Below are 13,196 nucleotides of genomic sequence, written 5' to 3'. Positions count from 1 at the left end.
TGTACTTATTCTAGCTGCAATATCATCAAGATGGTGATACATTTTACCTTCAATATCATAAGTCAGTATTATACTGTGATCATTGATTTTGATCATAAAGAAACTCATACAGGAGGCATTTCAATTGATTTTTGAAAGTTTCACTTCTAATTTTCAAGCGTATTCACAGCCCCTACCATCACATATCCTATCCCATCATCTTTGACATATTACTCACTGTCATAAAAGGACCACTGTCATTAATTATGATGGATTTCGTGGCCAGCCCTCCCTGCTTCTGCCTAATTGCATCATACCACCAATTGTCTTTATTGGACAGGTGATGAATTTTCACATGATTTGTTTGTGCAGTTCAGAAAGCTCTCACTCTTATTTTCTCCCATCTCTAAAATTGGAATGACTGCAGTAATAGCCAATAATTAAAGAATCAATTAAGAACTTTTTGAATAAATAAAACCTCTTGAGCATTCAGTGGACGCATAATACAAAAATGTTTGTGTCTAATGTAGAGCTTTAATAAAGTACAGAAATTGTGCATTTTCATGTGTACAGTCTCATAATGTAGCTTAAGTGCTTCTGGGACTGGTTTGTTATGAGGGGAATCAAAACAGTAGTTCTCCAGAGGTCCAGTAGAGGGGGTTCCCAGTTTGCCTCACAGCTGTCAGACTGAAATGGCTCCTTAAAAATAATGATCACACTTTCTCCCCTTCTGCTCTGTGCTGCTGTTAGATGGCAGCAGCGAGATTTCTCTGCGAGGACGGAGACTGATCAGAATATTAAATGACCGAACTTCAACACCATCGCTGATTACTTCCTCAATCAAAGATATGAATTGCTGGTCTTTCCACCGCCACCCACAAATTAACCATGGCCCCTTGAGTTTTGGATAGCATTAAATAAATGTGGGCACATAACTGCGAAGTCATTGCGAGGGAAATGGCAGTGTGATCTGTTTTGAACTACACCAAAGAGACACCCTAGGGACCAGTGATGACAACTTATTTGGACCCTTTCTAGCTGCCGGCCATACTAATTAATCACACTCTTTTTGTATTGAGTACAGGGAAAGAATTTGGTGAGAGACTGCATCTGCCTCTCCAGACTGCTAAACACAATGAACTCAATGAACTCAGTGAACCAGGTTTCACAGAGGAGTGAGCTGTGTGCTTATGTGCAGTTTGTGTATTTGCACGCACACTGCAAGGCATCCCCAATGTTTCAGCACAACTATTGCTGCTGCTTATTTTTTATGGCTCCTCCACATCAGATCATACACATCATAGAGGATACTCCCATGTGTCTCGTTGTACTCCAGTTCCTGGTTGGAATAGAGCTGACTGACTGCTGACTAAGACATTAACTCGCTGCTAAACTTGACACTTGACAACCAGGCCTGTCTGGCTCTTGGATGTTCATCAATAGATTTTAGTTGAGGGTGAAAAGCTTCATCATCTGTCACATCAGAGAGAGCAACCCGCCCAATGTGTCCACTGTTGTCTATCAAACAGTTATTAATTCCACAGTTAGATATAGTATTTACTATGTAAGAAATATCATACTGTTTTTGAAGTTGTATTATTCTGTGTAGCAGTGGTTCCCCAGTGGTTTTTACTGCTTCACCATCATCTTGTGACCCTTTACATTTATCTCAATTGTATGGTATACATACCTTACAGTTTTTACACTAAAAGGAAACAATATGTTATGTGTGCAAATCAAAGTGAGACTTTGGACAGTGCCAATTAAATTTCACAAAGAGGAATAAAACGTTTTTCTAGCTCTTTTACCACCATGTCATTTTTTGGAGCTGCGTAGTGTATAGTGTAGTACTGAGAGACTGAGTGTTATCATTTTTTTAGTCTGAACAAACTACATACTCTCTTAAAATTAGTATGTTATACCTATGCAGCTTGGACACGGCTTTCATCATTTGCTGCTAAAATGGTGTAAGTCTAGAAAATGAAATAGATCTACTACCTTTTAGTGAATTAATACATAATATATATAATATAATATCATTGATGTAATATAATATGTAAGATAATATAAAGACAAAAACAATTGAATGTATGTAGCTGTGTAATGTAGTTGCTGTTATACAATGTCCTGTCAGAATGTAAATAAGCAGCCAAGACAACTGAGCTCGATTTTATTTGTCACTTTTAAAATAATCAATATCCAGCAAAAAAAACAAGGTTGACATTAAATAGCTTCAGCTTTAGTTTTGACTGGTTGCAGCCAAAAAAACCCAGAAATATTAGTGATCATTTTCCAAACTTCACATTTCGCAACTAGTGAAGTTTCTAAAACCATGATACATTTATATCCATATAATATAGTTACCAGATGTTTCAACATGAAAAGGCACACATGGATTTTCAACAGAAAAAAACACAAACCTGATATTAGAAATGCATTTTGATCTCATGAATCATGTGAAAAAAATCTTAAATGCTCCTCATAAAACATATTTCAAATCTGTTTTTGAACAAAATGAGACTGCTGAAAGTAAAAGAGTTGTTCGATGGCTCCTGCGACAAATGACTCATGGGACAAGCTACCTGCTTCCCAACTGGATCCCTACTTGATGAAAATTGAATGTTCCTAATGTGTCCCGTATACCTGTGGTGCAGAGATGTATTTGAGTGTCTGAGAGAAAATTGACTGTACGATATGTCTACTGGCACGTGCCGAGCCGCTCAACAGATTGCAGCTAGAATTTGATTGATGGGCTGTCAGCAAATTCCAATTTGCATCCGCTGATTGTAAAAACTAATCACTGCGGGAGGAGGAGCGACGAAGAGCATAAAATAGCAGGAAATCTCCTGTGGTGTGATGTTAACTGATGCATGTCCACCTCTTTTCTGGTTTCCAGAATTATATCATGTGTTACATTATTGACGTCCATCCCTCACTGACACTCTGCAGTCACAGCCTGCTGTATTTTATGAGCAAATAAAAGGGACCTGCTGCTTTTTTCCTTCTTTTGGCTTGTCACCTTAGGTACCTGCACCTCTCCATCCGTCTCTCTTACCACCTCCCCTTTCTCCCAGCACCCACTGTGCTCCACTCTCTTTGAAGTTGCACAGGAGTGTTCAACCAACAGCTGGCCACAGGAGAATAAAACGTCTTTGGAGTCTGTCCTGTGTCAAATAGGATAGTCCTGATTGTCAGTGGTTGTCATTTTGCCAGATGAAGAGGGGCATTTTCGGTTCCTGTCCGCCGACTGGGGAGTGCCAGAGACTCAAAGGAAGCTCCCCGGAGGGTGGTAAAGGGCGCCTCTAAAAGCTCACTAACAAGAGCAGCATCACTGTACATAGTGCCAGTGGTGGAAAAAAACTAAGTGCATTTATTTATTAAGTATAGTGTATTAAAGTGTAGTTTTGAAGTACTTTGAAGGTAAATATTGTATTTTATACTTGCATTTACATGACAGATAACACTGACAGAAATTTAACTTAAAACAAATGACTATGTTATAAGAATACGGATTAAAACAGTGGCTACAAAACCTTTTGGCTAATAACCACTTGAAAAGGGTGTGAGGAGCCACAAAATCATCAAACTATGTAATATTTTACAAAAAACAGCAGAAAAGCCCTAAGAATTAATATAACTTGTTTTGTGTGTATAGCAGGACTTTGTTTTTTCTTCTTTTATGCCCTCCATTAATCATCTGAAAACCCCTCAGGTTTATCTTGTGAACCTTTGGAGGTATAATATCAGCTCCACCACAACCAGCTACACCATTAAAATGCTGCTTTTACACTGATGCATCAGTATTAACAATCTACTGAAGTAATAATAATATAGTCAGTCACAGGTGGCACTTTATTGCAGATCATTTTTATTTAGTTTTGAAATGTCAAATACATTTAGCTGAAAACACATCTTTACTTTTACTTGAGGGAAAAAGTGAATGCATGACTTTATAATGTTGTATTGATGCTTTGATGGATTTGAGTGCTTACTGCACAGGTGCGGAACAAACAGATCTGCTATGAAACAATTAAACAATTTGAGAATAATGCTCATCATTAGTGGTGATAAGATGCTGCATATTTGAGCACACTCACATCAAATGAAATGAACCCACTCACTCACAAAAAGCAAAATTCACATGTTGCTTATTTGCTTCTATCAGCACTTTGTAAATCACTGTTGATAAATGCAAACATCAGGCTTTGGTTTATCATCCACTTCATTATGGACAGTGATTGAATTTGCAATATTTAATCAGCGTGTTTCCCACATTCAATTATAACGAATCAGCACCGACCAGAATTCATCACATCACTGCTGCAGTCTATCAGAAAACAAACTTTTTCATCAATCAGATGCAAAATCTATGAGGCGTTCTTGAATAACAAAGGAGTATGGAAATGTTCAAAAGTTGGGTCATTGGGTTTACAATCTGAAAAACAGCACGTCAAAGAAAAATGGACCTGATCAGCAAAACATTGTCGTGTTGCGTTGTTTGTACTCCTCATCAGATATGCAGTTTCCTTCTCAGCTCCAGTATTTTGATGGATTGCTGTTGCTGCCATTTTGTTTTTGGTGCTTTTGCATTTTTATACACTATTTGAGTTATGATTAAAGAGGGAGAGGGCCAATAGTTGATGCAAGATTAGTGACAGCTCCCAAGGAAAGAAGAGAATAACAAGAAGGAGGAGGCAGAGGAGGAGGAATGGTTGGTGTAGATACTGAATATGCTATGAATTGGCACATGCTAAAATATCAGATAATGGGATTAATTACTTTATTGTTTGTTTCATATAAAAATGTAATGCTATGTGTGACAGTTTGAAAGCAGTAAGTTTGTTGTGTAATAAGAATGCATCCCAGCTGGAAGACAGTTGACCTTTGGTAAAGACATGATTATCACATTGCAGGGGTAAAGACAGAACAGTGCTCCTCTCAATAATAATGATCAGGAAGTAGTTATCTCAGGGGCTACTGTTCTGTACTCAGGGATACAGGATGTTTTGTGATTCTGTAGTTTCAGAGACAGGAACTATCACACTACCCTGGACGTTGCTTAAGGAGGTCACAGGAAGGACACATGAGAAGATGGAGGAGGGAGTTCGATCAACTGCCCACCAGGAGACCACACCTCACATTGCATAACCATTCTGGATTGTATATAAGACTGGGTTAGGAAGAGATAGGGGTGAGACTTCGTGAACTGACCAACACTTTGTTGCTTTGTCAGGGAAAGGAAGCTCTCGACCCAGAGCTCTGTATGCTTCATTCATTTACTGCTAAATAAATAGCGTGTTGAGACCGATCATCTTCTCCTATTTTTTCATTAAATGAACACACGAATCTGAGCTCACACATAGTGTAAGATTTAGCAAGTAGAGATAGCTCAGATTCCAACATTGGAGAGGTCATTATTAAAGAAAGGTGAAGGGGGTGTAATACATCCTCATCCATTATTTGTCTGACCTGGCAGAGACCTCTGGACTAGAGGAGGAGCAGGAAGGAGGAGGGAAGAGGAGAATAAAGACAGATGATGAATAAGGATGTCAACAAGAGGAGTTCCTCTGTCTCATTAAAACTGCAGCCATCCTTCTGTTTTTTTCATCACTTCACAATGTGTCCCCATGGAAAGCAGGGAGAATCTCCTCTGTCCATGCGTCACAGTTTTAATGTCACCTGCTAGACTCGCTCATTAAACTTTACTTCATTGTTTTGAACCAAAGGGAGGAATTCATGCAGCAGTGAAGGTTTGCTTTGTCATATTTCATGTGGCTTTAGAGCTCTTGCAGTGCACCGCGTGGCAGTGTACCCTCACATTGAACTGTGCTGCACTGTGCTCTTTCATTGATTAGCAAATCTTTTATGATGCAAACGTTAACAAATTTGTCAGGTGCATGTGCATAATATCTAACCCACGCAATCACAAACATGCACAGACAAAAAAAAATGCATGCTTACTGTCGGTGTCAACTTCACAGGTGACCTTTTGTTTCTGTAGTTGTTTGGAGATGCAGTTTGTTTGAAGCTCTAACCACCCTGAATAAAGCACTACTCGAACATCAAGGTGGCGTGGTTAGCTAGATGAAAGCAGATGGGGATTGCTCAGCGTGTAATACATTAAACAGGCAGGTATTCACAGCCAGAGGCGAGGTAGCTGGGGAGATGGGCAAGGTAAGATGAAAGGGGGATTAGCATGGATTCATCATCTCTCTCTATCACAGGAGAGAGGCTCAGCAGGTTTGTTGGTTAAAGTAGCACAAAATGGCTGCAAAGCATTAGCAACTTTGACTTGGGATGGTAAACAGTTTTATCTCCCCAAATTTTAAATGATCAGTTTTTGGATTGCATTCTCACAATTTCTGGTGCAAATAAAAATTCATCCTGTCCAAATGTGAACAGATTTACGGACTTACAGTATGTAAAGAAATCATTAGTTAAAGTTATAAATATGATGCAACAAATCTTTACAGGTTTTAGAACAAGCTGGACTCAAATTGGGATAATCTCTTGAAGTCCCAAGTCCAGATCCAGTGATTTCATGTTTTCCCTTTAGCTGACAATTTTTTTTTTTGCATAAGTGTAGCGTACAGTGGGTTAATCAGGGCTTTTTGTCAGGAAAAAGCTGCCTGCTGCATGTAGAACCAAAACAGTGGTGTTGTGGGCCGGCAAAGCAACACAACGAGCTGACAGGTGTTAAAACAGACTGTAAAGCTGATGATAAGTGCAGAGTCAGGTTTGTCACTTTGTGTGACACCTTTTACATGGATAGTCATTTGATGCATTGTTAATACACAAATATTAATTATAGCAGCTTTAAGGTTTAAATATGATCTTTTCCCACACTGTCTGATGGTGTTGCATGCAGTATATATTCTGTATCCATTGGTGTCTTCCAACTCTTCACTGAATAATGTTACACTCAGGGAAATTTTAAGACCCAGGACTCTAAAATTCAACCGCACATATTTTGTACCAGTGGAAACTTCCTCAACTAGGAACTGAAATACAATTCTATGGGTTTACCCGAGTCACTTTAGTCCACTGTCCCTGTTAAAGAAGGAGGTGTCAACCCACCTGAGTATAATTTTGTTCCTCTAAAGGAGAAATTTCCACCAGCTTCAGTCCCAGTCAGAAAGAGTCTTGGGTGTGGCACACTTGTGATTGTAATTGTGCAGGTATAAATTGTTACGGATCTGCATTTTTCTGTTTGTATAACTTAGGTGTAAAATACCTACCTAATACAGGCGAGTCACAGAATACAACGCTGCATCTCTCCACACATTGTCTGTTTTATTTTATTTATTTTTTCTAAATATCAAACCCTTGGCCTGATTATAATAACAACATATAGTATATTTAATGTTTGAGTGCTAGTGTAGAGTAGGTGATTATTGAAGAGACTGCACTTAATACTACCTTTGTGAAGAAAATGTTAGGGACACCTTGGATCAATGTGTTGATGAATAACTGATGCACACTATGCACTATGTAGAAATATTGCAATATTGTAATCCCAATGTTTTGTACTTTACCATTAGGTGTGCCCTAAAGCACAAAAGCAGATGTTGCCTGTTTCAGAGAGTTCTTGAGCTAGATGCAGCTGCAGTGGAGCATGATTTGATCTTCATGGATGTAGTTGGTTTCAACCTTGTGAAAAGGCGAGGAAGGGGAAGAATGTCATCAGCCAGCGTGTCATTGTCAAAGTTCCTGGCAAGTGTGTAGGGAACATCACTATGTGTGCAACCATTAACCATCATGGTGTCATCCATCACCATGCCACCCTTGGCCACTGCAACAGTGCCCGTTTCATCACTACACAATATTCTCATTCCACCAGACCAGATGCCCTAGAGCAGCTCAGGTATGTTGTCATCTGGGACAACATAGGTTTCCAGTAGGCTGCTCTGGTCCGCAACTGGTTCATAGACCACCCATGCTTTTCAGTCATTTATCTCTCCACACGTTCTCCATTTATCAATCTGATCTGGTCTTTGACCACAATCCCCATACTCGTTTACTTCTTCTGCAAGCTACGGAAGATGCATGTGCACATTTACTGTAGTTGTAGAGGCTTTTCAGAGCTGAAGTCGCCATGCTAGATATTCAAAGTCTCAACCAGCAAAGTTGATGAGGTGCTGTGAGCAGACCCAAACAGACGACAGGATGCAGCTTTTTTTAGGTGTATAGAGTGTATTTTTCTATTTCTGTATGCAAAACAATGTACACATATTTGCTAGGATGTATACAGTACTTTGGGAAAAACAAAAACATACAGTATTTTTATTATTATTACAGTGTATTTGTTGTTTTACATTTGAGGATAAAAACATACAAAAATATTGTACAACAGATTACTGTGTATAGGTAGTAAGTGTACTGAATATGAAAAAGGCGTACGTTTCCTGATAAGGCATTCATACTACTGTTTTCCATTCACAGCAGTGTTATACACTGAGCACACTAGTGTTCTTAGAAAAATGATTGTGTGTGTTTTTGTGTCATTAGAACACAAAATACCATTTTGAGAGGACATAACTTCATTTCATATGCAGAGTTTGATTTTGCAGGAGATTTATGGAGTTTTGCCTTTTGTTTGTGTTGATTTGTGTGTATAGTTCTGCTTTCAGAAAATGTGTAAAAGCAATTGAGAAAAACTGTATCCTATCTTACTGAGAAATAGTTCTTTCAGGGTCACTTACTGGATTACATAACACAGGTGCTGCTGTTCTTGTAGTCCACCCTTTTGCAGATATACACTACCGTTCAAAAGTTTGGGGTCACATTGAAATGTCCTTATTTTTGAAGGAAAAGCACTGTACTTTTCAATGAAGATAACTTTAAACTAGTCTTAACTTTAAAGAAATACACTCCATACATTGCTAATGTGGTAAATGACTATTCTAGCTGCAAATGTCTGGTTTTTGGTGCAATATCTACATAGGTGTATAGGGGCCCATTTCCAGCAACTATCACTCCAGTGTTCTAATGGTACAATGTGTTTGCTCATTGGCTCAGAAGGCTAATTGATGATTAGAAAACCCTTGTGCAATCATGTTCACACATTTGAAAACAGTTTAGTTCGTTACAGAAGCTACAAAACTGACCTTCCTTTGAGCAGATTGAGTTTCTGGAGCATCACATTTGTGGGGTCAATTAAACGCTCAAAATGGCCAGAAAAAGAGAACTTTCATCTGAAACTCGACAGTCTATCCTTGTTCTTAGAAATGAAGGCTATTCCATGCGAGAAATTGCTAAGAAATTGAAGATTTCCTACAACGGTGTGTACTACTCCCTTCAGAGGACAGCACAAACAGGCTCTAACCAGAGTAGAAAAAGAAGTGGGAGGCCGCGTTGCACAACTGAGCAAGAAGATAAGTACATTAGAGTCTCTAGTTTGAGAAAAAGACGCCTCACAGGTCCCCAACTGGCATCTTCATTAAATAGTACCCGCAAAACACCAGTGTCAACATCTACAGTGAAGAGGCGGCTGCGGGATTCTGGGCTTCAGGGCAGAGTGGCAAAGAAAAAGCCATATCTGAGACTGGCCAATAAAAGAAAAAGATTAAGATGGGCAAAAGAACACAGACATTGGACAGAGGAAGACTGGAAAAAAGTGTTGTGGACGGATGAAGTTTGAGGTGTTTGGATCACAAAGAAGAACGTTTATGAGACGCAGAACAAATGAAAAGATGCTGGAAGAATGCCTGACGCCATCTGTTGAGCATGGTGGAGGTAATGTGATGGTCTGGGGTTGCTTTGGTGCTGGTAAGGTGGGAGATTTGTACAGGGTAAAAGGGATTCTGAATAAGGCTATCACTCCATTTTGCAACGCCATGCCATACCCAGTGGACAGCGCTTGATTGGAGCCAATTTCATCCTACAACAGGACAATGACCCTAAACACACCTCCAAATTGTGCAAGAACTATTTAGAGCAGAAGCAGGCAGCTGGTATTCTATTGGTAATGGAATGGCCAGCGCAGTCACCAGATCTGAACCCCATTGAGCTGTTGTGGGAGCAGCTTGACCGTATGGTACGCAAGAAGTGCCCATCCAACCACTCCAACTTGTGGGAGCTGCTTCTGGAAGCGTGGGGTGCAATTTCTCCAGATTACCTCAACAAATTAACAGCTAGAATGCCAAAGGTCTGCAATGCTGTAATTGCTGCAAATGGAGGATTCTTTGACGAAAGCAAAGTTTGATGTAAAAAAAAATCTTATTTCAAATACAAATCATTATTTCTAACCTTGTCAATGTCTTGACTCTATTTTCTATTCATTTCACAACGTATGGTGGTGAATAAGTGTGACTTTTCATGGAAAACACTAAATTGTTTGGGTGACCCCAAACTTTTGAACGGTAGTGTATATTTTATGTCACATTAGCAATCTGTGATTCAACACTTGAACAGCTTCTCATATTTTTTTACTCAAGGTTGAATTGATGTACTTGAACATTTCAAAGCAAGTGCAAACTGGCTGAGCTCAAGTGGAAGAAGCACATATCTAAAAGTGTTTCATCTGTAACTGAAAGATTTTATGACACAATATAATGCTGCAGTGGAGATTGCAAGAGTAAATTATTTTTTGCCTGGTGTGTAAATGATAATCATCATAGCCCTGGAACTTTATTTGAATCCATAATTTGTCTTAGAAAACTTTCACCATTAAAGACTCAATATTCTGCTCACACACAGAGATTTTTAAGCTTGCCCTGTTGAACAAGTTTTTAATGTTACAGTAACATGACACTTATTTAACTGAAAATCAACACCCAAGTCGGCAGCTCTATATAGGGCAGATTTTCTGGTCCATGACAGGGAAAGTCAAGCCTAAGAAGCTTACAATCAAGCTGCTAGCACTGGGAAGCACTCCATCCTGGTTCGCCTTGATCTTGGTGCTGCTCGTGATACCATCGATCAAACAGATCTCATTCAAAGTCTCAGGGATTTTATGTGGAATTAGAGGCAGAGCTCATAAACAGTCTGTATCCTATCTTACACACAGACAGTTTGCTGTGAATGTAGGAAGCTTTGTACTAGAAAGGACCACAAAACAGCTTTAATCTGAACCAGATCCTCAACCAGATCCTCCCCATCAACTGTGAATCTCACTACAGCGCTGAAAATCTTTCTTACTTATTCCCTCATCACAGAATAAGTAATTAAGTAATTCATTGTTATACTAACAATTAAAATGTGGCTAGATTACCTCAATTGACAGAGAATATACAGCATAGTTTTAAAAACAAGTTGTTATAAGGAAAAGCACAGGTTAATATTGTTGATAATAACATTAATAACAGCTCTGTTCTGTTCAAGTATTGCAGTAAGTCATGACAGTGTGACAGTGAGCTAGACTGCACAATACAAGGACCCTGAAACTGTGGCTAAATGGAAAAAGCCATCATTCATTTCATTATTCAAAGTTTGACAATCCCTAATTATATGCCTTGCAGATCAGAAGACAATTTATATTTTAGACACTTGCTATATTTTACAGTATTTCACAAATATGAGTGGAAAACTTACAGTGAAATTTGTGCAAAATAGGTTGACAATGTGTGATTATAGTTACTTTTGTTGTCAATTATTTATTGAATGTCTTTGGGTTCATTTAAAAGATCCTTTGGTGGTGTGATATAATTGTTAAATGTAACTGTTTACTGTTTGGTTAGAGCACAAACCTGCAGACTCTTGTCCTCCATGGCGTGATTTAGTCCCCACTTTGTATATAGATGGACACATACAGTAAATAGCCTTGATAAATGTTGCTCAGAAGACAGATGATACATCTTTGGTACTTTTTCAACACCTTCTCCTGATTGCGCACATCAGCCAGAAGTCTGAATGAATAAATAAATAAATAGATAAATAGATAAATAGATAAATAGATAAATAGATAAATAGATAAATAGATAAATAGATAAATAGATAAATAAATAAATAAATAAATAAATAAATAAATCTTTGCATGTGCATACACGTGTGCGCACGCACTTACAATCAGCAGCAGCCCAATCACAGCAGCAGCAGACAGGCTCATCCATCTTTATCACTGCAGAAACACACTGTTAAGACCTGCCAGTAAGCACACACACACACATACACACACACTTGCAGAACCACACGCTCCCTCTGCCTTGTCATCCACCGCTATTTCTCTCTATCCCTCCATCTCTATTCCACGCCACATTTTCTACTTTTCTCTCCCTGCATCTTTCCTTGTCCATTGCATAAACTGCACATGAGAGACAGTTATGGACTGACAGGACATTTATCAGATAGACCTACTTTATATTATGGTGAATGTAGAGTGACCTCAGCTTATACAATGCGGTGATGTGGATTTATTGGAAGAGGCCAGTCGCAGGTTGTCTCACTGAAACAGACACGCTGATCCTTTTGTTCAGCTGCAAGAGACTTGATTGTGTATGCAGGGAAATGTCAGTTAACAGTGAGCCGTGTTTGGCAGTGAGGGTGACTGCATTTTTTTTTGTGTGAGAGAGGTGTTAATTGGCTTATCATGAACTGTGTGTAATGATGATTGGTAGACTGTGAATATGAGTAAGACAATGATTGGCTGACTGTGCCTGTGGATGTAACCAGGGGGTGTTTAAAAGATGACACACTTGTGTTACTTTGACTTCAATCAGAGGTGATTATAGATGTATAAAATAGTGTCTTCTTGTGTGAGTGTTTGTTCTCATGTACACTATGCTTCATTTCTCACTTATTGTGACTTTGACAGGGACAACGTGTCAGTTGAGTCAGATCTGCTGTCAAGACTTAATTGGGCACAAATGCACAAATGCAAACACACACACACACACACACACACACACACACACACACACACACACACACACACACACACACACACACACACACACACACACACACACACACAAACACACACACATATGCACACAAACACAGTTGAATCCCCCCTGTTGCCTCTGAGCTTGTGATTATCAGCTGGATTGTTACAGTTGAGCTGGAGCTGTAGAACAACAAAGCCCTGTTTGCCACCGCATTGTATAGTGTATCCCCCCGAATTATAACAAACTGTTATCATTTTCGCAGACCTGCCCGCACAGTGTGACCACACACACACATTGCAGTAAACTGGACTGGACTGTTTTAAATCCTCTGCAGTGTGTTTAGGATGCTTCAAGGTCAGGCCACCATGCACAAGTTGATTTTCAGTGATTATC

The sequence above is a fragment of the Scomber scombrus genome, chromosome 18 (assembly GCF_963691925.1).
Source record: "Scomber scombrus chromosome 18, fScoSco1.1, whole genome shotgun sequence".
In the NCBI taxonomy this organism is placed as follows: domain Eukaryota; kingdom Metazoa; phylum Chordata; class Actinopteri; order Scombriformes; family Scombridae; genus Scomber; species Scomber scombrus.
The sequence above is the reverse complement of the archived record's forward strand: the minus strand, read 5'-3'. Positions refer to the sequence as shown.